A 14,567-nucleotide genomic window follows, 5' to 3' on the forward strand; every position below is an offset into this window, starting at 1 on the left:
AGGCTGAAAGGGTACAGTACCAGAAGAGAGAGCCACATAGAGAGAGAGAACGCCAAAGATCTGAAGAGCACACCATTTAGGTTCTGAGCAGAGCAGTGACAAGTGCAGACATATAAAGAAACTAACTAAAGCTTAAAAAAAAATTAGAAGACACAGAACTCAGCATTCATACAGGGCCAGGAATAATGTGCATGTTCCCACCAGACAGACTGGAAAACCTCAAATTCATGGGGCACTGGGTATAGTACTCAAAAAGGTATTGCCTCAGTAATGGGAAAAAAATTAACTCTAGACTAAACATGGCTCTGGTTTTGCCTAACAAATCTTAAAAGCAAGACCTGAAAGGATTAAATTGTTTTTAAGTTAACTGCACAAGAAGCCTCAAAATATTTACAGGAATATAAAAATATCTAGCACCCAGCAAAATAAAATTCACAATGTCTGACATCTAAACAAAAATGATTAGGCATACAAAGAAAAATAAAAACAGAACCTGTAATGAGAATAATCAATGACTGAAACCGATCTGGAGCTGACACAGATGCTAGAATTCACAGAAAAAGACATTAAAATTGTTATAAGTGTTTTTAAATAGATACTCATGTTAAAAAAACCAAGCAGAGACACAGATAACATAAAAAACTGAACTTCAGATGAAAACTTCAATGTCTGAGATGAAAAATACATTGAATGGGATTTATAGTAGATAAGACATTTCAGAATAAAATATTAATGAATTGAAGACATTGCAATAGAAATTATGCAAAACAGAGAAGGAAAAAAGAATGAAAAACATGAACAGAGCATGTAGAAAGCTGTTTGACAGCTTCAAACAGTCTAGTACATATGTAATTAGAGTCTCTAAAGAAGGGGAAGGGGACAAGGAGAAGTATTTAAAGACATAAGTCTGAAAACTTTCCAAATTTATGAAAAGAAGCTCAATGAATACCAAATACAAATGCCATGAAAACTAAAATGAGGGGCGCCTGAGTGACTCAGTGGGTTAAAGCCTCTGCCTTCAGCTCAGGTCGTGATCCGATGGTCCTGGGATGGAGCCCCGATCAGGTTCTCTGCTTGGCAAGGAGCCTGCTTCCTCCTCTCTCTGCCTACTTGTGATCTCTGTCTGTCAAATAAATAAATAAAATCTTAACAAAAAAAAAACAAAACAAAACACTAAACCTAAAATGAGGCACATGATAATCGAATTGCTCAAATCCTATAAAAAATAGAAAATCCTGAAAGTGGCCAGAAGAAAAACACATATTACATATAAGAAACAAAGACAGTGGAGCAATGTCTTTAAAGAACTGAAGGGAAAAATATGTCAACCTAGAATTCTATATGCAGAAAAGGTATCTGTCAAGAACAAAGGCAAGGGACCTGGGTGGGTTAATTGTTAAGTATCTGCCTTCAGCTCAGGTCATGATCCTAGGGTCCTGGGATAGAGCCCCGCATTGGGCTGCCTGCTCAGCGGGGCACCTACTTCTCCCTCTCCCACTCCCCCTGCTTGTGTTCCCTCTCTCTCTTTGTCAAATAAATAAATAAAATCTTAAAAAAAAAAAAAAAAGAACAAAGGCAAAATAATTCTTGGGGTGTTGGGTGGCTTGGTTGGTTAAGTGTCAGACTCTTGATTTTGGCTCAGGTCATGATCTTGGGGTTATGGTATAGAGCCCCATATTGGGCTCTGTGCTCCGCAGGGAGTCTGCTTGAGATTTTCTTTCTCTCCCTCTCCCTCTGACTGCCCTCTCCCCCCCCCCAAAATGTGCACATGTGCACTCAAATAAATAAATAAATCTTAAAAAGAAAATAATTCTTTAGACTTTAAGAAGCTAAAAGAATTCATCACCATCAGACCTGCACTGTAAATTCCTTAGGCAGAAGTAAAATGATACCAGATGGAAATAGGAATCTACACAAAGCAATGAAGAAACCAGAAATGTTAACAATATGGATAATGATAAATTTTCAATTTAAATCCCTTTCAACTGGAGACACAAACTACTGAAAGTGACTCAAGACAAAAGAGTAAATACGAATAGACCTATGCTCAGACTAAATTAATAATCAAACACTACCCACAAAAAAAAAAAAATCCAGTCCCACATGTGTTCACTAGTGGATTCTACCAAGCATTTATAAGAATTAATACCAATTCTTCGTAAACTCTTTAAAAAACTAGACACACTTCCCAACTCATTCTGAGATCAGTATTACTTTGATATCGAAACCAGATAAAGACATGGAAACTACAGACGAGTATTCCTTAATGATACAGACACAAAAATCCTCAACAAAATATTAGTACAATGAATCCATCAACACATAAAAAAAAGTATAATACAACATGGCCAAGTGAGATTTATCCAAGAAATGCAAGATTGGCGTACCATCTAAAAATCAATTAATTTGGGGTGCCTGGGTGGTTCAGTTGGTTAAGTGTCTGATTTCAGCTCAGGCTGAATCTCAAAGTCCTGGGACAGAGGCCCATATTGGGCTCCACACTCAGTGGGTGTCTATTTATCCCTGTCCTTCTCCCTCTGCCCCTCCTCCCACATGTGCCCCCCAATAAATAAATAAATAAATAAATAAAAATAGTGTGGTACTAGTATAGGAATAGACATACAGATCAATAGAATTTAGGGTCCAGAAATAAGCCTTCACTTTAAAATCAACTGATTTCCACAAGGTGGAAATGAAGAATGAATAGTCTTTTCAATAAATGGTGCTAGGACAACCAGATATTCACATGCAAAAGAATGAAACTGGAATCCTACTTCACCCTGTATTAAAAAATTAACTCAAAGTGGGTCAAAGATCTAAATATAAGAGTTAAAAATATAAAGCTCTTAGAAAACATAAGTGTAAATCTCTGTGGTTTTCAATTGGGCAATGATTTGTTAGACATGATACCAAAAGACCAAACACAAATAAATTGGACTTCATTAAAATTAAAAACTTTAGTCCTACAAAGGATATCCTCAGTAAAGTGAAAAGACAACTACGGACTGGGGGAAAATATTTGTAAATCATCTGTCTGATAGGGATCTGTGTCTAGAATATATAAAGAACATTTACAACTCAATATTTAAAAGGATAAATAAACCAATGGGCAAAAGATCTGATTAGACATTTCTCTAAAAAGATTAAGAATGGCCTGTAAGCACATGCAAGATGGCTCAACATCAATAGCCAATAGGGAAACGCAAATCAAAACTACAAGGAGATACTACACAAGCACTAGGATATAATTCAAATGGATCACAGATCTAAATGAAAAACCTAAAACTATGAAAATAGAAGCAAGCACAGGAGAAAATATTTGTGACCTTAAGTCAGGCAAAGACTTCTTTGATCTAACAGTAACAGCATAACTGATAAACCGGACTTCATTAAAATTTGTTAACTTGAGGTCTTTGAAATACACTTTTAAGAGAATGACTAGATAAGTTACAGACCAGGAGAAAATAGGTGCAAAGCATATATCTCATAAAGGACTTGTATTCAGACTAAACTTGGCAAAATGTTTGAACAAACACTTCAAATATGCACATGAAAAAATGTTCAACACTGTCAAACCACAATGAGATACCATTACATAGAATGGCTAATTTTAGAATGGTTTAAATTAAAAAGTGGGTGTGTTGGTGACAATGTGGAAGAACTAGAACTTTCATATACTGCTGGTGGGAATGTAAAATGGTTTTTAGTTTCCTATCAAGTCAAACATAAGCCTATCATGATTCAATCATTTCAATCCTAGATATTTATCTGAAAAAAATGAAGCATATGTCCATACAAAGACTTGTATACAAATGCTCATAATAGCTTTAGATGTAACAGCCAAAAACTAGAAACAACACAAATGTTTATCAATAAGTGAATGGATAAATAAACTGTAGTACAGCCATACTGATACATGCATTATCATGGGTGGATCTTAGTAATTATTCTCAGTGACAGAAGTTCAACAACAGAAGAGTACATATTGTATAATTCCATTCATATAAAGTTCTAGAAAATGTAAGGTAACTTGTAGTGACAGAAAGCAGATGAGTCAGTGGTTGCCTGGGACCAGGCAGAGTCAGGGAACTGGTAAAAGGAAGCAATTATAAAAGGGCACAAGGAAACTTTTGGGAGTGATAGACATGGTCTATCATTTTGACTGTGGTGATGATTTCACAGGTGTATACATATGTTCAAATTATCAAATTACATATTTTAAATGTTTTGCAATATATATCAGTTATACCTCAATGAAGCTACTTAAAAAATAAAACCTAATCAGATTTAGTTTTAGTAGTAGCACTGAAGAAGCATTAAGAAAACTCCATTTTGTTCATTAAAAAGATGAGCACGAAGACTTGCTGACTCCAAATTTGAACTTAAAAAACAAAATAAGAGGGGCACCTGGTTGGCTAAGTTGGTAGAGCATATGACTCTTGGTCTTGGGGTTATGAGTTTGAGCCCGATGTTGGGTGTAAAGATTACTTAAAAACAAAAAACAAAAACAAAATCAGCAACAACCACTCTCTAAAAAAAGCAGAACTCTTATTACTTTGACGGTCTCACATCTTTTCTATTTGCCTTGTGATTTTGAGACAACAGAAGAGTGCTAACACAGTTCATCCTAGGATGTTGATCACTACATAACAATATGACCTTTAAGCAGTTTCTACTCAATCTTTTTTTTTTTAAGATTTTATTTATTTATTTGACAGACAGAGATCACAAGTAGGCAGAGAGGCAGGCAGAGAGAGAGGAGGGGAAGCAGGCTCCCTGCTGAGCAGAGAGCCCGATGTGGGGCTCGATCCCAGGACCCTGCGATCATGACCTGAGCCAAAGGCAGAGGATTTAACCCACTGAGCCACCCAGGCACCCCTCTACTCAATCTTTTGATTCTCTAATATTACAGTACTACTCATACATATGTCATACATCGTTTCCATGGTACTTATACTGCAGTGTGCCAAAATAACTTCTGTAGTAAGAGTAACTTACTGCCTTTTGCAAAATACAATCCATTTGAATCTATTTACTTTAAAAGTTCTATTCCGTATAATCTTCCTAAAATTCTACACAGATTCTTACTATAGTTTTTAAAAACTAAATTTGTAATTTTTAGTTCACTTTTTACACAACGAAAACAAAGTTACAAAATTATTTGGGAAACATAAGCACCGACAGGAAAAACAAAACCTAAAACTTTATGAAGTATCAGTATTTATAAGGAAAGGAATTAGAACCATTTATTTCTTGAGCAATTGATGAGTTACAATGATAAATGGATTTTTTAAACATGTCATTGAATAAATGGTTTGTAAGTATTTAGAAATAAAAGTACTGGTCACTAGAAGGTAGTACTCATTAAAGAATATTTGAGTACCTAGTGTGTTAGGTATTGCAACGGACTGAATGTTTCTCTCCCCAATCCCCATTCATATGCTGAAATCCTAACCCCAATGTGATAATATTAGGGGGTGAGGCTTTTGGGAGGCCTCCTTAATGGGATTAGTGCTCTTATGAAAGATATCCCAGAGAACAACATAGCCCTCTTTCTGCCAGAAAGTTGACAGTCCCAGAAGAGGGCCCTCATCAGAACTCAACTATGCTGGTGCCTGATCTCAGACTAAGGGAAATAAGTTTCTCTTGTTCATAAGTCAGTCTGTGGTACTTTGTTATAGCTGTCCAAATTGACGAAGATAGACACTGTGCTAAGAACAAGTAATACCAGATCATTTTGAGAAGTGTTTCTGGGTTAAACTATATTCAAGGTACTCAGATTTCAGCAAAACAAATGACAGAAATATTCATGCTATCAATACAGGCAAAAATATGTCAAAAGCAGCCTGTGGCATAGGAAAAGCAACTAAAAAAGTCAAGTATAATAGCTGTGTAATCTTGGGCATAATACTTAGACTATAAAATGAGGTAATTTGTCTGGATGGCCAAGATTTCTTCCAAGATGTTCCAATTCCTTTGATTAAAGATAAACTAAAAATAGACACAAACATTTTTTGGAGGACAAATTTGATGTAATGCACATGCTTTTTAATCCAGCAATTCACAATTCCATTTTTAAGATTTTAAGACTCTATACTATGGAAATACTCATACTAGTATACAGTCACATGCAGAAGATGTTTACTACTGCTATATGTAACAGCAAAAGAAAAGCAATTTCAAGTCTATCAATAGAAAGATGAAGTAAACTGCAGACAATCATATAAATTAAAAAAGAATGAGGTAGACCCAGACATGTTGACATAGATAATACCTATAAAATGGTATTAACAGATTATAAACATTTCTCTTAGTTTGTCTTATCCATATAATTGGCTAAATTCATATATTCCCTCTACCACTTTCTAATTCTTCATTATAGGTAAGTTTTTAAAATCTCTATAAGCTTCAGTTTTCTCATCTGTTAAGCGGGAATAGTTAAAGAACTAACATTTCAATGTTATAACAATTAGTCAAGTAAAACATGACAAGCATTAAGTGCTCAGTAAGTGTTAGGTGTTACTTCACTTATGTAAAGTTTTGTTTTGTTGTTGTTGTTAATGGAGTCAAATGATCTCTTCCTGAATGACTTCTCCATTTCAGCTTTATTGGAAATCATCCTAATATAAAACTTATTTTCTCAAGTAGTCAATTCTTACCAGTTATTTAATAGTCCATGTTCTTGTCACTAATTGGAAATCCCACCTTTATCATAAGCAAAATTCCTATACATATGGAGGAGGTCTATTTCTGGCTCTAAATCAGGGGTTAACAAACATTTCAAGTAAACGGCCATGTAGTAAATATCATAACCATCAACCCTGCCTTGGAGCACAAAAGCAGCCACAGAAATTTGTAAATGAGTGAGCATGGCTGTATTCCAATGGATACTGAAATTTGAGCTACCTATAATTAATGACACAAAGTAGTATTCTTATCTTACTGTTTTGTTTTGAAGCACTTAAAAATATAAAAGCCACTCTTAGGTCACAGGTCATACTAAAATAGGTGAACAGCCACATCTGGCAACTTGTGCTCTGAATCTTCACATTTCCGTACACTCTTATAATTTTGCCCCTACCTTTTTCTTTTCTTTTCTTTTCTTTTCGATTTATTTATTTATTTTAGAGAGAATGAGAGAGTGAGCAAGTGCTGGGAGGGGCAGAGGGAGAGGAAAACTCCAGCAAGCAGACTCCTCACTGAGCTTGGAGCCCAACACCGGGCTTGATCTCACACCCCAAGATCCTGACCTGAACTGAAACCAAGAGTCAGATGCTTAACTGACCGTGCCACCTGGGGCCCCTATTTTGCCTCCACTTTGAAAGACAGGTTAGTTAGGGATGTTTCTTAGTTCAAAATATGTCTCATAAGCACTTTTAAAATAATGTTCCACTGTTATTTAACATTCTATGTTCCAGTTTAGAAGACTAAGTGCACATCTGATTTTCACTCCTTTATAGGTAACCGTATGTTTCTCTTTGGAAACTTATGAGACTGCATATTAATTTACCCAAGAGGTTCATAAATTTCATTGGAATGTATCTACTATGTCTATCAATACTCTTTTAAGACTCTCTGTATGAATGAACTAGACAGTCCATTCATAAACTCAGATACTTCTGAGAGAAATTTCCTTGTTGCTTTCCTTTCTTCTTTTGACATTCTACCATAAGGTGAGAAAGGGAAATCAGGCATCTACTGTGAGTTGCAAGGGGAAGAGAATGGGGAATAGAAGCTGTTAGCTAGCCAGAAACTCTTTTTAACTTGTGTCACATCTTTCTATAAACTTGCTGAAAAGGTATACTTACTTACTGATCATTCCCACTAACAGATGAAATCGAGACCAGAGAGGGAAGGGCTGATTTTTTGGCCAACACTTTGTCACCTGATACATCTTTCTGTTTGGCTCTGGATGCCCAAGATTCAGCTTGGATACTCCTACCCTCATGATCTGTAGTTATTTCTCCTCTTCTAATTTCTATTTCTTCTTGGAACTGCTATGAGATGTTCATTGATTCTTCTGGATCTATTTTCCATGTCATAACTATTTTTTCCTATTTCTACTTTTTAATATTCAAGAACTGATTATTTTCAAGGCAGCCTATATATGTTAAATAGGCATGATGCCCTCCCAAATCTGAGCATACTAATATTAATTTTAAAGTTTTCTTCTATTCCTTACATCAACTCCATTGCTTCAGGTCTAATTCTACATATCTCTTACATGCTACTAATTTCTGTTGTTTATCCCCATTATAAAGGTATCAGCATCTCAGTATACAGGGAAATCACTGTACTCCTGCAGGAAATTCACATTTGTAACTAACCCTATAATTCAATTTTATACTTACACCCAGACTTGTATAGTATGACAACAACAAGATAATTTTTTAACTTGCAACCCATGACTTTCAATCCATTTTTTAGTCACATCATTTTGGTGTTTCGTTTCCCTTAACAACCACCAACTTGAGTAACACAATTATTACCTAAGTGTTATGCAATAAGCTTCAGGGACAGATCATCACCAGCTCTAAAAGACTTATCTAACAGTTAAACAAGTAATCGGAGTCTGGTAGAAGACTGTCACAGATGTGCAACTAAAGAAATAAATAATAATTTATTTATTAAATTAAAAATTATTATTAAAATAATCTATTTATAACAGTAATGAATCACTTAAGTCTTGAACTCAAAATAGTTTTGCTTTTTACCAATCTTTAATGTTACTTATGTATACATTACATTACTTATGTATACATTACTTATGTAATGTTATTAAATTAAAAATTATTATTAAAATAATTTATTTATAACAGTAATGAATCACTTATGTCTTGAACTCAAAATAGTTTTGCTTTTTACCAATCTTTAATGTTACAGAAGTTAAAATAACAAATTCTACTGAAAAGAAAGACTCCATGTTGGTTAAAACAATTTTCTGCCTACCTCATGATAGTTATTCCATAGCTGACAGAAATGCACACAGGTGTTCACCAAGAACATTTATAAGAATGTTCACAGTATTCTTCAAAATATGTAATAACAGAAACTGAAAACACAAATATCCAACAACAAAAGAACAGTCATGTAGTCATACCAATGGAATATTAAACATCAATAAAAGATAATGAACCACTGATACATGAAACATCATGGGTGACTCTCACAGGCAATGTGCTAAGCATTTTGCATGATTCCATTAACACCAAGCCCAAAATAGACAAAACTAAGAGATGATGACAGAAGTCATAACACTGATTGGGGGGCAGGAGTAAAACTTGGAAGAAGCAGAGGGAAACTCCTGGGATGATGGAAATGTTCTGTAAATATAATCTGTTGGTCTAGCTTGTGATAATACAAGTTAATAAATATATAAAAATCCACTAAGTTGTATAATTAAGATTTATGTACCTGATGACTTCTCATGTATTTTATACCTCAATAAAAAAGTTAAGAAAGAATGTAATTTCCAAACTGTCAATATTCAATAAATATTGTAGTCAACCATATTCAGTCACAAATATTGGAAACCCAAAATCCTTTTTATATTCTTTTAGCTGTAAGATGATTTTAAACAAAGGGTATCAGAATAATAATACAAAATGAAGGTTAGCATTCTGAGTCATAAAATACTTGGTTTCCCATGTCTAAATTTGGGAGCACTGTGTTTTGTTTTGTTAAGATTTTTATTTTTATTTATTTGACACAGAGAGAGAGAGAGAGTGACAGGTAACACAATCAGGGGGAGAGGGAGAAGTATGCTCCCCGCTGAGCAGGGAGACAGATGCGGGGCTCGATCGCAGGACACTGGGATCATGACCTGAGCCAAAGGCAGATGCTTAAGGACTGAGCCACCCAGGAGCCCTGGAAGCACTGTTTTAATACATTTAAAGACAACATTAATTCCACCAGAAATAAAGACCCAGCTCCTGAGAACCTTCAATGAGGTTAAATGTCCAGACACTGCATATAAATCTCAAGAACAGGCTGAAGGATAAGAGCTTAAGATTTATAATTAAATTTTCATTCTGCAAATAATGTCATCACCAATAAAAGCATCACTATTGCGTTTACAAATTATTCCTCCGCCCGCTGTTCAGAAATAGCGCAATTTTCCAGATGAAGACTGAAAATGCAAGAAGCTCCCGGTCCTGTAGTCTCCTCGGCCCCACTAATTCCTACACAGATGTGTGTCTTTTTTTTTTTTTTTTAAGATTTTATTTATTTATTTGACAGAGAGAGAGATCACAAGTAGGCAGAGAGGCAGGCAGAGAGAGAGGAGGAAGCAGGCTCCCTGCGGAGCAGAGAGCCCGATGTGGGGCTCGATCCCAGGACCCTGAGATCATGACCTGAGCCGAATGCAGAGGCTTAATCCACTGAGCCACCCAGGCGCCCCCAGATGTGTGTCTTTAAAGGCGCCTGGTTTCTGGCAGAGAGCGAGGGGCTGCTGTCAAGAGACTACTACGTTAACGCCATAAAGAGGTAACAGCTGACTACAAAGTTTATGCACTGAGAGAAGCACAGAGAGTGGTGAGTTAGATTAAAAAAAAAAAAGGTGATAAAAATAAAACACACCCAAAACAACGTCCTGACAGCATCGTTCTCCAAAGAGAACTCAAACCGCTCCGAAAAAACTATGACTTTCCTGACACCGCAGCGGCCTCCCGAGGGCTTGTCCGGGAGGCGACCCCATCGGGATAGGGTCCCCGGCGGGCTCGTTCGTGAAGCGACCCGACCCCACAGCCCTCCGCCCGCGCCCAGCGCCCGGACTGCTCCGGCCCGAGCCGCCAGAGCCACTGACGGGCGAGGCCGGGTGGGGCCGGGTACTCACCGCGCTCACCAGTTCCCGCAAGGCCGCCGACGCCCTGCCGCCTCCTCCCCGGCCGCGGGCATACCCCGGCGGCTCCCCGCGCACAGGGCTTATCACCGCCTCACAGCCCACCACACGCGGCCGCGCAGACGACCGCCACTTCCGGCGCGCGTGAGGAAATGAGGCTGTCGCCGCGGCGCGCGCCTGCCCCGCCCCGCCCACACCCAACCCCGGCAGCCCCGCCCTAGCCCGCCCACATTCCCGCCCGCGCCGCTTGTCAGGCTTGGGCAGCTCAGTAACTGACATACAGTAGTGACTAATTGATTATCTGTTTAAAATATATGTGTGTGTAGTTCCAAAAACTATTTATAGCGACCGGTAGAGTGCCCCAGGCAGAAAGTCGTTCCCGCCGTAACAAGAGTCTGCAGGGACAGGAGTACCAGCTCCAGAGGACCGTGGACTGCGAGAGGGAGGGACTCAGCCTAGGATGGCAGGGCAGTTCTGCCCGAGACCTCTGTCCTGGGAGCCCGAAGGGGCGAAGAGTGCCTTCGTGGGCACTGAGCTAAGGACTGACAGATCGACAGAGATGTCCCAGCATCCTCGAGGGTGCTGGGCTGCGCTTGAGGTCCCCAGCGAGGAAGTCCTGAGTTACCACTGGACCTTTAGCCATTCCATTACTTGGGACGTGGGTGGGTTTCCTTATATGTGAAACGAGGGAGACATTGTGGAAGATGGCTTGAGAGCTAACACTATGATTTTAGTGAGTGGAAAAGAAAGCCTTCCCCAACATCCTTCCACTCAACTGCTTATTTCAGAGCATCCCCCAAGGACGCCGCCTTGGAGAGTGATAGCCTGTGCAGGGGGGTAGATATCAGGCAGCACCAACCCCTGCTTGTGTCTGGGTAGGACACGGAGGTGGTAAGAGCTGCTGTGGGGTCTGCCTCCCACCATGCTCTGCTTTCCTTAGTGCTACCTTGGCAGGTGACTACACTTAGCCTTTCTTAGCCTGTTTCCTCAGCTGTGTTGTAGGGACAGTAATGATAGCATATGCTTCCTAAGGGTGTTGTGAGTGTTAAATTTTGTGTTTGATGCTTTTGGCACACTGCCTGGCAGGTGGCAGGCAGTTGAAGCTCACTGTCACCATTAAGTACATTAGTTAGAGCAGAAGTCACTAGGGTGACTATGGGATGCATCCCATAGAAGTGGCATTCCTAGAAGGGAAGATTTGCTCCCAATCACAGCTGTCTTCATTGTATGATGGCTATTGGGATGTCTTTAATACAGATGCTCTCCTCAGATACGTCTTGTGGGAAATCCCACTGGTAAGAGAGTGGATAGCTTACTTCTAAGCCAGGCTTGCTGGATGTCCAGCCTCTTCCTAATATCAAGGTGTCATTCCTCTCTCATGTCATTTCTGAGCATCTGTAAGCGTTTATGGTTTTAACACTCCTTCCCTCAACCTGGCCCAAGAGTAAATAATTCATCTAGTCATAGATTCCATGGGTGTGAGACCTTGTGAAGATATGGGCCATGTCTTTTTCATCTACCACTACTCGGCACGTAAGAAGCATTCAATAAATGTGAATTGAATTGGTTAAAATAAGAACACACAAGTATCTCTCCCTTAGCCAGAATCTATCTCCTTTATCCATAATCTCAGACCCCCCAAGAGGATGGCATGAATGATTAAGTTTACAGTCACAATTAAGCTTTCTGTACAGATGCCTGATTATGCTCTGGTATGGCAGTCAGCCTTGTGTGAGTCTACTTAGCGTAAATTCTCTAATGTTTAAGCCTGCCATGGGTGTTTTTGTTCTGTAAACCTGAGGATCCAGCTTGGGACTGTAAATGCAAATGTAAATTCTCGTGGGAGAATTAGGGAGTGGGTACAGAGCACAGCATTGGTGAATTTAGGAGGATAAGACAGAAGTACTTTAAATATTTAAGGTGTTACTGCAAGTAAATATAAATGGCAGTACATTGAACTGTCAGGGGATTATGTTCCCAGGCTGGCAGCTTTGAAGCCCTCCATCCCACTCTAAGTTACTACATATTGTTAGTTAAGACGTTGTAATCAGCCTGTGCCTGACATTCCTGCTGATGGACCTTAGGAAGTCTACAGAAAAAGGGGTATGTGGACCTTGTCCTCCAGTCTCATATCCAATAACGGCAAATGCTTAGGCTGTTTTCTCTTTCTGCTGACCCTACAGACTTTAAATTGGATGAGACTATCTGCTCCCCTAGGGCAGGGACATGGCCTCTCCTTTTCTCTCAAGCACCCCTAAGCCAGGCACAGGACCTGACCCATTATACGTGCTCACTGCAAACCCACAGATGCCCAAGTGCCTGAATACTGGTGAATTCTACAGTTCTAACTTTCTAATAGCAAGATAAGTCTCTGCTTCCACTAATCAGATGCAAAAGAGCCTCACCTTCCATTGTGCTGCAGTGCACAGTAGAACCATTCCCTTCCACGTTAAACATTCTATTTTTTGTCTACCTCCACTAGCCTTATAAGTGTTGGGTTTATTGTTTATTTATAGCATTTGTTTTTCTTCCTTTATCCTACACTTTCCTTACTGATCATGCTGTGTAGCCACGTGTGACACGGGCTGCATTCAGCAGCAGGTGCTTCGCCCAGTTTTAACCCTTCTAATCCTATTGATATCCCTGTGGAGTAGATTATGGTCCTCAGTTTACCCTGGAGAAAACAGAAACTCAGAAAGGAAACTGCAGAGGCTCACCCAGGACAGGAACCGACCTGAAGTTGAAGCAGTGTGGTTAGGGTTAGCAGTCATGTCTTGTACACTGCTAGTTGGATTCTTCATTAGCATTGTTGTTTTTTTTTAAAGATTTTATTTATTTATTTGATAGAGAGAGATCATAAGTAGGCAGAGAGGCAGGCAGAGAGAGAGGGAAGCAGGCTCCCTGACGAGCAGAGAGCCCGATGCGGGACTCGATCCCAGGACCCTGAGATCATGACCTGAGCCGAAGGCAGCGGCTTAAACCACTGAGCCACCCAGGCGCCCAGCATTGCTGTTTTTAAAATAATTGAGGTTCTGCCATCAATGGGTTTAAATTGTTAGCTTTTTACTATTTTTTGAATTGCTAAATGAAATACTAAATGCATGTAATTTAAATTTGGAGAGACAATAATGCATAATTCAAGTTCGGTGGCAGACAATGGGTGATACAAATAAAATAAGTAGTTCCATTGAGAAAAATACAAAAGTACTGTTGTGGTATATTAATATCAGAAGAATAGAGTTTTCCCCCCAAGAATCTCCACTCTGAGGCGGCGGCGGCGGCGGCTTCTTCTTCTTAACTACAAAGCTTTCCGACTCCCCTAAACTACTTTTGAGCTCTTGCCAAATGGAAGTGATGAGGGCTGACTCCCTTGCTGTATAGCAAGCTCCGAAGAGCCTTTCCTATTCTCATTGGGCCATTTTTGTTTCCATAGTTTTCTTAATGGGGCCACCAAGATATGACCTTCATTGCTTATTGCCTCAGACCATAGCCTTCACTCAGGAATGGTATTCACAGAGGCCCCTTGGACCCTGCTGTTTTTGGTTTATCAAGTCTATAAGGATATGGCAAATTGGCATCGGGTCTGACCTCTGCTTCCTTTGCCTTGAGTTCCTTGGCTATTAATTCTCAGTTTGGGAATCTGGTTTTGTTATTGATTCCCATTTATTTGGCATCTTTGATAGAATCAGTCCATTCCCTTCATCCCCTTTTGCTTCTTTTACATTAC

At 39.1% G+C, this 14,567-nt stretch overlaps 1 protein-coding gene across 6 annotated transcripts in view; it reads right to left on the minus strand.

Annotated features, from left to right (window-relative positions):
• Positions 1-10,970, minus strand: part of CSGALNACT2 (chondroitin sulfate N-acetylgalactosaminyltransferase 2) — a 45,036-nt gene extending 34,066 nt beyond the window's left edge. For all 6 annotated transcript variants that reach the window (XR_006821259.1, XR_006821258.1, XM_046027364.1 and 3 more), the window contains exon 1: positions 10,835-10,970. The gene's annotated coding sequence lies outside the window, so the exon portion shown is untranslated. The remainder of the gene's footprint in view (positions 1-10,834) is intronic.
• Between the last annotated feature and the right edge of the window lie 3,597 nt (positions 10,971-14,567).

This window comes from Meles meles, chromosome 13 (genome assembly GCF_922984935.1).
Source record: "Meles meles chromosome 13, mMelMel3.1 paternal haplotype, whole genome shotgun sequence".
NCBI classification, from domain to species: domain Eukaryota; kingdom Metazoa; phylum Chordata; class Mammalia; order Carnivora; family Mustelidae; genus Meles; species Meles meles.